Source organism: Lepeophtheirus salmonis, chromosome 6, assembly GCF_016086655.4.
Source record: "Lepeophtheirus salmonis chromosome 6, UVic_Lsal_1.4, whole genome shotgun sequence".
Taxonomy (NCBI): Eukaryota; Metazoa; Arthropoda; class Copepoda; order Siphonostomatoida; family Caligidae; genus Lepeophtheirus; species Lepeophtheirus salmonis.
Window position 1 is genome coordinate 1,258,228 of NC_052136.2, and position 12,835 is coordinate 1,271,062.

Genomic DNA, 12,835 nt, shown 5'->3' on the forward strand with positions numbered 1-12,835 from the left:
CATGCAGATATAATATGATTAAATAAGTTGAATACTAGTGTAATTAAACATACCATTGGCTTTGCGACTCTACAAAGATCTATCAACTATTGGTTTCCCTAGAATAAATCTAGTTCCAATTACCCGATTGGAGCAAATTGCAGAAATTTAGATTTCTTGAATGACATCAAATATGATGGCATTCAATTTTAAGTCTGTAGCATTCTTATGCATGGAATTATTTGTCTTCAAATATTATTAAAAAATTTCAAATTATGAAAATGAATTCAAAATCCCATTTTTGTATATTAGAAATTGAAGCAATTAACAGATAATAAAATATTGATATATAAATTACGGTGCATAGACAAAACGTCGACCGTAGATTATAAAATAAGGGGTTCCATTCAGAGATTTCCCGCCTGAAACATACCCCCACCACCACTCTTATATGAACAATCAGTAAAACCCCTACCAACTCCCTCATACAATCTGAATGTTGGACTGTTTTTGGGTACCACCGTATCCTAAAAGAGGATGAAATCCACTGTCACTATTTGAGTAATCCCAAAAGGACTCTCACAACTCCTATTTACACCCTAAATGTTGGGGCTGTTTTTAGGTACGGCCTGGCCCCAAAATGGAACGAAGCCCAGCACCACTATTTAATCAACTGATAAGAGCCCGTCATTTACAACCCAAATGCTGGGGCTGTTTTGGAGTGTCCCGGGCCCCAAATGGGATGAAACCAATCACAACTACTTACATTTACAACCGAAGGATAAGCGTTCCTTACTGTTAGTTTATGTAGGGGTGGTGGGGTAAATACAGGGTTCCGCGATAAATTGGAACTACTTTAAACTTCATCCAGATCCATAATGTGGATATTCGGGGTTAAATCATACTAATACACTATAACTTTCACCACAATTGTTTTGACAACAAACAATTATCATCATAGAACAAGCAAGGAGAGACGCCATCCTCAAATTGGCTTGCGCGGGACACAAGCCCTCTGCTATCTACAAGCTTCTTAACTACCCCAAGACCACGGTGTATTGGGTTTTCAATGCCTGGGAGGTTGAGGGGAAGGTCTGCCGCAAGTCCTACAAAATTAGTAGTGACCGAATCCGCACTCCCCACTTCCTTGAAGGCCTCCGGAAGTCCATCAAGGCTTTGCCGGAGACTTCCTTGTCCAGGTTGGCCAAGAACCGTGGAGTGAGCAAGCAGCTGGTCTCGAAGGCTGTGAATGAGGACCTCGGGCACAGGTCATACCGAATGGCCAAACAACACATCCTCACGGCATCCATGAAGGCCACCAGGCTCACCAACGGTAAGCGTCTCCTCAATGACCTGAAGAGCCATGGAGGAAGAATCATCTTCTTCTCCGACGAGAAGAACTGGACTGTCGACAGAAGCTACAACGTCCAGAATGAAAGGTGGCTTGCCAAGGAGAGAGAAGAGGTCCCTGCGGTCTTCCCCACAAAGTTCACGGCCTCCCTGATGACCTTGGGTGTAATCTGCAGCACCGGTGAGGTGATGCCTCCTTTCTTCTTCAATCCCAAGGAAAGGGTTAACGCGATAAGGTACTGCAAAGTCATGGATGAGTTCTTCATCCCCTGGATGAAGGATACGGCCGCTGGGAGGGAGTTCATATTCCAACAAGACTCAGCGCCCGCACACATCGCTATGAGGACCACTAACCTCATCAACTCCCACGACATCACTTTTAGGATCGCAACACCTGGCCCTCCAACTCCCCCGACCTCAACCCGTGTGATTACTACTGGAGGGGAAGTTGGAGAGGGAGGTGTGCATGGTCAGCCACAAGAGCATCGCGGCTCTGAAGGGATCCATTACGAGGGAGTGGAATACTGTCGATTCCGCAGAAGTCATCAGAGCATGCAAATCCTTTAGGGGCAGGATGGAGAAGATGGTGGCTGCTGAGGGAGGACATGTTGAATAAATTTATTATTTAATATCATGTCTAACTTTTTCATATTAACAAATACACTCCAAATTCTATTTTTATCAAGCAGGTTGAATTTTAATATAGTTCCAATTTATCGTGGACACCCTGTATCTCGGGCAGGATATATCTGAAGTGAAGTGTAGTAGAAGCTGTTTTTCATATTTTTAAATGTAATATTTTCCTGTCTACGTTTTATCCATTTTATATTTGTCTATTCAACATTTTGTCCATTCGACATTTTGTCGTTCTGTTTTGCCTGTCGACGTTTCGACCTACTACCTAAATTACAACAAGTTTAATTTTATGAAATATTCTATAAAACCCTTTTTCGGCGATAATTATTTTTGACGGTAAACACACGTTCCTCACTACTCCAAACTATGATAATAGCTAACTGTATTTCCAAGAAAACTTTAAAATCTTGCCTATATAATGAAACCATGTCCAATAACCTACTACTTATACTGCCTGATTATTTTGTTGTTACAAACTATATATAAATGACTACAGAAAGTTTGAGGTTTTTAATGTTTGGACAGGCCTAACTATTACATTTCTAGTGAGTCCATGTGGATTTTCAAGAATTTAAGTTGAAACTTAGAGAAAAGTTTTTATTTTCCTTATAAAAATTAGCTACTTTAAGAGGAATTTTGAATTTAGCATTTCATTTGTTCAAAATTTCAACTAGATTCATGCCTTGATTTAAAAGATAAAGCTAATTTTGTGTTTTTGAATGTTCGCAAAGATAAAGAATAATTAGACACATTTCTCAAACCCTCGTAAGTTTTGAACTACTAAACATTCAACACTCAATTTTTTTTTAATATTGCCTATCTTATGAAAATAAAGATTTAGTTCATATTTGGTCGAAATAAAAGATGGTGGGCGTCTCTCAAGCTGTACCATATTTTTATGAAATCAGCCATAGGGAAAACTACTAATAATATAATCTTTCTATCTCAGGAACATATCAATCAAGGAGTCAGATTGCAAATGCCTCGTTCCTCAAATACTTGATGAATATAATAATGATTAATATATATATTTTTTTGAATAACAAGAAAGTATATCGAAAAGGTCAAAAATAATGGAGAATTGCGGTTTTCAAGGAATTTTTTTGCAAATTTTGATTGATGGTAAATTGATTCATACAAATTTATTTGAATGGCTCAAAATAGCATCTAAAGTATTCCAATTAGATTTCAATGAGATAAAGTCTATATTTGTTGTTTCTTCCTAATATAGAGGGCTGTCCACTGAAATCTGAACACTTCCTAATTCAATAATTAATTAATTTTAAGTAATAGAAATTACTTCATATTTCTATATACATATTAAAGTATAAATAATTAGATCAAAAAAAACAACAACTGCCATCTCTAACTTACTTACAAGTCGAGAAAATGACACCATCGTCTACGCCGTCAGCAAGTCCGAAACATTGGAGAGGAATAAGTCCTCTGTTAAAAAGGCCAAACTGGAAACAGAGGAGTGAAAGAAAATAGCTCAAGACAATCCTCTCAAGTCCATGATGGTTCATGCAAGAGATCTTGGAAGTTTCATACAAGACTGTCTAAAGAGCCATCAAAAAAGTGTGTAGAATGAGCCTTGTGAGGATGGAGATGCATCTTTTGATACCTGCAATGACCGAACCCCATCTCCTCTGTTGCAAGACTCTTGTGAATCAGTCTTTTGAACACTTTTTTGACCCTTTTGACCTCTCTATAGCCCTGATGCCAAACCTTTCATACGCACTTTATGGGTTCATGTCAAGGGGAAGGCCTGAATTGTCCTTCATCCAAACACCGAGGCCCTTAAGCCATTGTCAGCCAGTACTTGGATGCCAAAACAGAGGTATATATCCGCAGTGGGTACAAGGACTTCTGTTGTCACCTGGAAGTCATCATGGCTGCTAAGGGCGGCTAAATTAATGATTAAGAGTATTCAGACAATCATATATTTATAGCATTTGTTGAAATTATATTGTTAAATAATAAATGATATCTTATTGAAATTTCAAATTCAAAATGCTCAGCAGATTTTAATGGACGACTCGGTACTTTTGGTTCTTCATTGAGCATAACTTAGTATTGATACGCTCATTGCATTATTTGTAAAGCAAAATTGTAAAAAAATAAGGGACTGATTCCTCAATATAATTCAAATGTTTCATTTATAGAATTGGGTATATATATTACAAGTGGTAGTACAAGACATTGCTTGGAGTTGTAAGGCATGGAAGTACATTTATATTTTTCTTTGGTAATATAGAAGATAACCCCCACCTCAACAAATCCTTGGTAATACCCTCCGTTCTTTATAAGCACACTCAGACGTAGCTACTCATTGCTGCTGGTGGTATAACATATTACAACTATAAAATTCTTATATGTTATTATGTAGAAAAAAAATTGATTTTTATACAAATTAATTATATAACTTTACAAAAAATATAAATAAATAATATTTACATGTTATGAAAAAAAGAACAGGTTTAGTAGGAGTTTTTTTTATTTCAAAGTCAGCTAAAAGAATGGTTCAGATTGGTTATCTGTATATTACTGATCAGAGAAAATCAGGGTTGACAATCATTTTTATAAATTGCACCAGAATTGAAGGTGACGCCATTTTGGGTATTTATAGTTGATATTTTTACTTGACAAAATCAACAAATTCCCTATAAATTTTACTATAACTTCATCATATGGCTTTAACAATAAAGACAGACTTAACATCCAAATGAATACTACTTGATCTCAATGATAAACACTGGTATTAGAATGTAATAGGTAATGAAACTCCCTGAAAAGGTCTAAATTTCTGCAAATTTTTTAGGATCGATATATTATAAAACAAATCAAATAATTCTTTCAGGACATCTTTTTTTTTATATTTTTTGATAATAGAGACTATTTTCTCAAGTGTTGCTCTCCTGGACAACGTTATGAGGAGAAAGGGGGGTTAATGTTAAAAAACTTGTATTTTAGGGTATCAAAATGACCAAAATCAACAATGCTGACGTAGCATAAAATAATTCTATATCCAGATATAAATAATGTATAGTAATACCTTGACATACGAGTATAGTTTGTTCTTTGAACGAGTTTTTGTAAGTCGATGCAATATATTGCAAAAGCAGTAACCAAATCAAACTAGGCTTGAAATGACTCCCCAACTCTTACCTTGCTCATATCTTCATGAAATTCATATGTTGTGCCACTCGTATCTCAAGATTATATTGTACCTTCGTTTCTTCCCTTTGCCATAGCTGATGTTCATTGCTGCAGACTGAAGATGATAATTTAGAAAAGCCTAAATATGCCAAACTGCCATTTTAAATCCCTTTGTCGTCGCTATATATTTTTTTTCTCTATGACTCTATATTTTTATTCTATAATATCGGTAGTACGCAGTATTACCCCTAGTTATTAGGCATCGGCTTCAAGACAAATTGAGCATTAATAATATGAAAGATAACTCCCCAAGAAAACCTCAGGGTTACTCTCAGCATTTCATGAGCACAATCACACGTAACTACTCAATACCATAACTATTGATGAAATTTCCTTGTAGAATAAGCATTTTTAAATAAAGAAACCGAAAATCAAGATAGTAACCTGTCTATTTGAAGAATGTTTTGGAGGAGAGAAAGAATAAGGCTCATGATGTTAGATCAGCAACAATCAGCTGTGGCAAGAGAGGAAGAAAAAAGGGTATAAACAAGAACATTTGCTAGAACAACTCCGATGTTCATCCCCAATTCTACTCTGAGTCCAACAAGGATTTACAATTATTATATCTCCGCAACAAATCCTCAGGGTTATGCTCCCACATATATGAGCATACACGAATGTTTAATGAGGATTTGAATATAATTAAATCTATTTAGGAAAGAATGTTCACTAGTTAAATAATAATGACAACTGCTAAGGAAAAGAAAATTGATTCTTCATACTACTAATTATAAATTAACGGGCCAGCTAAAAAAACACACCGGACTTACATCATTGCTTATACGAATTATTTATGTTCTCATGTCAAGAGTATGAAAATAAGTTAATATGTTTGGACAACTGATGATTGCTTTAGTGTTAAGTCTTTAGTCATAACAACATTTATATTTAATTCATATCTTAACATATACAGACACAGAGCATAATGAGAGACCAATAACAAAAACAAGTTGAAACAGTGCTTTTGTTATATGCACACGCTTGCAACATTTCATTCATACGACTACATTATTATTTCTTAGATTAAAAATATGTTTATCATATACATAAGGAAGCACTATATACTGAGCACTCGGTAACTTTATTAATATATACATTGTTTACTTTGTTTATTAGACTCAGAATCTTAGTGGCATCTTGTGACCATGAATGTTTCCTCAATTTTCTCATCTCCTATTGATATTTTGATTGATTTTTGTATAACAAATACTTTAAATAATTATTAATACATAATATTTAAAAAAAATTCAATTACCAATAAAAAAAAAGATATATTTATAAAAAGTATTATTCCTCAACATTCAAAGATCCATGAACAAATAACTATTCATTATAATTTATAATAATTACATCCAATTTATAAGTCCTAGGGTATATCAATGCAAATAGATACTTATTTTATTTTGATGCTTGACTGCTTCCACAAGTCGTCTTTAATCCCTCAAATATGAAGACATATTAATTAAGAGTCATCTTTCTCATGCGGATAACGTTTGACGTGAAATAAAATTACATTCAAACAATCATTACATATATGGAATGATGGCGAGTAGGCATACACCTATGTACTGCGTTGGTAAGCATGGCGTGTGTAAGTTTATATATGTTCATACAATATAAATGTCATTTCTAAAAGATAGAAATAGAGTTGATGACTTACTCGGAATTGACGACTCGACTATCATCAACAAAGATGATTAAGATATCTTGTAGATTGTGGCTAACAAAAATGACTTTTGATTTGATATCAGGATCATGGCACTTGAAATCATGCAAAAAACCAGCATTATACCTCTTTATAATGTTCTAAGACAAAATCCGATGGTGAACAAAATTACCTATGGGACAAAAATGTTTTTTGTTTTTTGTCTTGTCCTTTATTTCGGGCATTCATTTAATTTAAAAATACACCATGACACTATATAACATAAATAACATCGGTTGATCAAAAATAATCACAAATAAAACACGAATATAATGTCTTGCAATATTTACTAATCCGTTTGAGTCAAATTTCCGAAGTATTTTCATTCTATACAAAACATACTGTGTTTTTACTAAAATATAATTAATTTTCTCATTGATCGTTCTATTAAAAATGATTAAAAAGTCATAGGACTTACATTCCAAGGTATTCGCCATAGAAATTTTAACTTTTATATAATCATAATTTAACATAAAAAATTCTCAGGAAAAAATGGTATTTGCTTCTAATATTCCGTATAAACGGCCCTCCTCTTGTTTATCTCTATAATTTCTTTTTAGTATGCTCCAGTTACATCTTTCAAAATAAATTGAATTTTTTGTTAACCTAAATTATAGGTAGAATATAAATTAATTTAGTATTTTTCTCTTTGTGTCAATGTTTATAAGAAGTGATACAATCATCACATTTAAGCCTTGTATGTCTGTTCTCTTTCATAACTTGTTGGCAACGAGAATCCAACTTCATAATCCCCTTCTCAGAGAAGCCCTTCTTCCTATAGGCAAAAAACTTTGACCACGAATTTTTACAGGCCTCTACATAGGCCAAATTGTTCCCCTAAGCGCGTTGGCCATTGACAGGAACAGGTGGTAGTAACTTGGTGCAAGGTCCTTAGTTTAAGGCAGATGTATAAGAACAACCCATGCGAGCTTCTGGTGCGTCATCAAAGAGGTGTGCGGTCTGGCGATGTCTTGATGATGTATGATTGTGACCTATTCCCCAATGCTCACCCTTTCTGTTCGATTACCAGCTTCGAACAGTATAGTTGTTCACATTAGAGGCTTAAATTAAGGAGGAAAAAACCCCCAATACGAACCTAAAAACCCGAAGAGTATCAACCCTGTATGCATCGCAAATTTTCTTGGTCGCTTTCGACGGATTTTTCCCTTTTAGGTATCAAAAATGCAAAATAATGCGAATTTCTTCCTTTGAGATAATTCATGACTGAACCAGCCAAGCGCAAGATCGTCCCATAAGCGTTTATAATATACACACACAACGCCTTATTGTATGATCTGATGTCACCAATAATGAGAAAGATATACTAATTTAAATAAAGTGCAGAAAAACGATGTATTTTCTTGGAGTTATTCGTAAATTTTGCAATTTTTTATAAATGCTTGAATGATTTAATTAATAAATTCGCTTTTGAGTCGTTCTTTTGCTTTGTCTATTTATTTTTTTCAATTTCAGCTATACGCATGCTACTAATGTAATATCATCTGTTATTCTATACATCATACTTAATCTCATCAAAACTGCCCTAATTAGTATACATTACATAATAACAAATTATATCATGTTGATTCTTTAAAATATTGTTGTTAACTTTAGTTTGATAAGGTATCCTTTATACACATGCAAGCATTTTTAATATGTAAATTGATATTTACATGTGCAAATTGGATTGAATAGGTAGGTAGGAAAATGTTACAAATATAAATGGAGTATTTTATGTCGACTGTGTAATAAAATTTGGGGTTATGTTTAACTCCAATTCATTATTATTGTCATATTTTTATAAAAAAGTATTCATTTAGATTTAAATAGTGAAATATATATATATATGAATATTTAAAAAAAATCAGGCCTGTCCAATTCATAAATCATAGTTTTTATGAGTTTAATCAATTCTAATATGAAGTCTCTTTTTTAGGCATAGGTATATATTCGATTATTTGAACTTAATAAAGGCGTGTTTTTTCAAAAAAATAACACTAATGGTTGACAAATAGCCTTATGAACTAGTGTTATATAATTGTAGTAATTTCCGATTTGTAGCGGGTGCCCTTGAGCCTTCGCTTATGGGGTTCTTGCGTTATATGCAAACTTCGTTCCTCTTTTTGATCAATGATCAAATTTATCATCCTCCCAAATCTTCGAAGGTGACGAGCAGAATATTATATAATTATATAAACAGACAATAAAAAACGCATATGAATTAAATGAATATAGATAAAAGCAAAGGTCTTCCATCCTCTTCCCTAGATACGATAAACTGATATAGAGTATTGGCAAGAATAGATCCATTATTTTTGAAAGAGTTATGCTCTATTAGTAATCACTTTACTGATTTTCAAATCCCTACCGGCACGGGTTGAGTGTTGACTTTTGCCGCATATAGTATCCCCTGAATTTTGACTATGATGAACTTTAATTTGAAAGCCTTCTTCATATTCGTCGACTTCGAGACCAACCAGTCGAAGGGAGTCTACTACTCTCATCACAGCGGCGATGCGAGAGAAAAATATACAAGAAGTGGAATATTATGCATTTTAGGACAAAACAATTCCAACTTGTACAATTTTATTATACAAATTGTAACTTGTATATACTTTGCAACTTGTTCACAACATATTTAATACTACTATTAGGCTTTAAAAAGTAAATAAATAACATTTTTCTTGAATTTGTATATTCGTCAGTAAATGTGCATTTTTAAGTCCGACTAATTCTAATAATAAAAGAGATCAATATCAAATACATTCATTTTAAATATATACATGTTACAGGCAATGTGGAAAATACCCATTAGAGTGAGAAATGTGTAAAATACCCGGGTAATCCATAAAATTTCCAATAGAGTGGTTATTTTAGTTTAATTTACATTGTCAGGTAAAGTGATTGTGAATAATTTGATTGTTAAAAAATTCATTTCAAGCAATTTGATCAAAATTACCCCTAGTATTCTGAGTATCAAGGACCCCTTCTTATATACTCTAATACACACTTACCTTTGGGTTATGCAAGTGGACCACTGGTCTACAGGTTCGGTCATTACCCAGCGCCACCACTTGCTGAAGCGTTAATGATCCCTTTTAATATTTTATAATACACCTTGGCCTATGGGTTGTACACTTGAACTGCTGGTTCAGAACCTGGCCAAAAACTACAGCTTACACTTCACTGATCATTTTAATTTTTTTACGATAATTTTTTTTGTGAATAGCTGTGGATTTTTTAATTTTTTTACGAGAATTTTTTGGTGAATAGCTGTGGATTTTTTAATTTTTTTTCGAAGGAATTTAACCTTTAAAATTGAAATTTTGAAATTTTGTTTACAAATAATTTAATATTCGAATTCGATTTTTTTTTTTTTTTGGCAAACAGCTATAGATTATAAATTTTTTTCTCAAAAATGTAATTTTTGTCAATAGCTGTAGAGTTGGGACTTTTTTTTTCGTAACATTTTACTATTTGAAATTTAATTCTTAATTTTGTTTTGCAAAAAATTGAATATTTTTTAAAAAGCGGTAGACTATTGAATTTTTTATTCCAAAAGATCTAATATTTTTTAAAATGCTGTAGATTTTTGGAATTTTTTCGGAAAAAGTTTAATATTTGAATTTTTTTGTTAAATTCCAAAAACTAAATAAATAAATATATACATATATAATCCTGCAGATGCCCATGTGGCATTTATGAAAAATTCAAAGATTTGTCTTGATAAAGTCATCGATGCACCTTCTATTCTTTTATTTTTGACGAGACTCCAGCTTCATAATCAAATTTTTAATCAATTGGTAATGCATAATTATTCTCTAGGAAGGTACCCTCATGGAATCCTTCTCAAGGTTTCAATTTTTCTGCTGGGAAGAGCTCCCTCATTCATAAATCATGGTACAGATAGGCCCTACAATATCTACTATTTTCACTACTAATTATATATGTAATCTTGATTGACTTTGGTATAATATATACATATTTATGCATATGTATGTTTGTATAAGGCCTATCAAGGACAGAAAAACAGATAATGACTTTATTAAAGTTTGAAGGCAATCTTTTTCAAATCATAATAATATTCATATGCTTTTTTTATGGATATAATTAATTTACAAATTATATAAGAAAAAAGTTCATTTGTACAAACATGAGAAAATCATTTTAAGTTTGAGCTCCTGTGCTCCGTTGCAAAAAAGTGACTTAAATTATAACAAGGCTTTTAAATGTATAGTGTCCGATCGTTGTTTAGCAATAAACTTTGAGCGCATAGGACAGCTGCACTAGCAGAGTTAGGACTTTGTTTGTTGGTTTGTCGGCTAGCCAGAAGTGTTTGGGCAAAGTAATTTAGGAAAGGACAATTTTGAATAAACTCTCTTTAATTTCTTTTATATAAGGGAATACATCTTATTCAGATTTGTCTCATTTTAAAATTATATTTATGTGACACTTTGAAAAGCCCCCTATTGACCAAGATGCAAACCGTTTCGATATATTCATGTAACACATAATCCAACATTTATAAATGTTCAAGCCTCATCCCCGAATAAAAGCTTCTTTACTCTTGTTCCTGAATATCAGTTTAACCTTTCAACTTTTCTATTGAACATGTGGCGTAGATTGCATGATTTGAGTCATCAAATTGATTTTATTAGGAGTGTTTTATGAATAATAATTTCATTTACAACACATGACGTCGGCATCTATCATGTAAAACATTGATTTGAAGAGCCGAATGCTTCATTGTGTTCCAAAAAAAAAAAAAAAAAAAAAAAAAGAGATTATTACACAAATTAATAGTTTTTACCTTTTCAAAATTGTTTAAGGTTCGATTGTTTCATTTTGGGACCCCTTGGAGAACTATCCACCCCCCTCATTTTACTCCGTAGCATTTCATTCCCTGAACCATCCACACCATCCTTTTTTTATTATTGTTATTGACAAGTTCTGCTAGTAAACGATACAGGGTCAAACTTATAAATGAATGTTATGTGTGTTAGGAGTGGTTGTTATCCAATACTACTTTTCAGTTCAAGCCATAAAGTAATTACTATTTAGGAGACGCAAAAGGGATCTATATATATACACACTATTTTCATGAAAGATTGCGTGATACAATAAAGGTAACGACGTGTGTAATAATTATTCTTTGATTATTGAAGAGATTAACTCTAAGTATATTAATCACTCGTGCGTTGGCTCCGTAAACATAGAAAGTAACACGAATAATTTGTTTAAGAGTTTTAAGTGTAAATCCTCGTTGGATCCAGAGTAGAATTGAGGATCTAAGACGGATTTATTCCCGCCAGTGTCAAGGTTAGATACAGAGTGTGATTTGTTTTTATTTTATTTTCTCATATAGCTTCTTCCAGCTAATCTATTGACACGTCATGACAGCTAAGCTGCTCTCATCAAAAGCATATTGACAATGTCAGTTTTCGGTTTTCCTTTTTAACACAGTCTACCTGGTCATATTTAATACAACTCTAAGCATGAGTGTTGTTTACTTTATGGTAGTTTGTTTATGATAGGGATACTGTTCTGTTGGCGAAGAGATTGAAACAAAGTAAATCAATAAAGGGGTGTTTGTTTATTAGTAGCTTGTTTATTTATTTGTATATTATTATATAGCTTATTATAGTGGCGCCACCTTACGGATATACTTTGTCTACAGTTTGCCCATAACCCATTAGATTGGATCCTTTCAATTTTTCATGATCACTGTTACTCTTAACTTAACAGATGTAGAACAAGAGTTCCTATATTGCAAGTCCAAATAGGTTCCAAAGTCGTAAGTTTATAGTCTCGTGTCATGTCCCAAGTCTTTGCTCACAAGTTTCTAAATATTTTTACTGCGTCCAGTTCAAGTCCTCCTCAGATTTATTTTGAGCTCATTTTGAATCCATAATTATTATTTTTTTGTTGACTTAAGTCTAGTTGGTT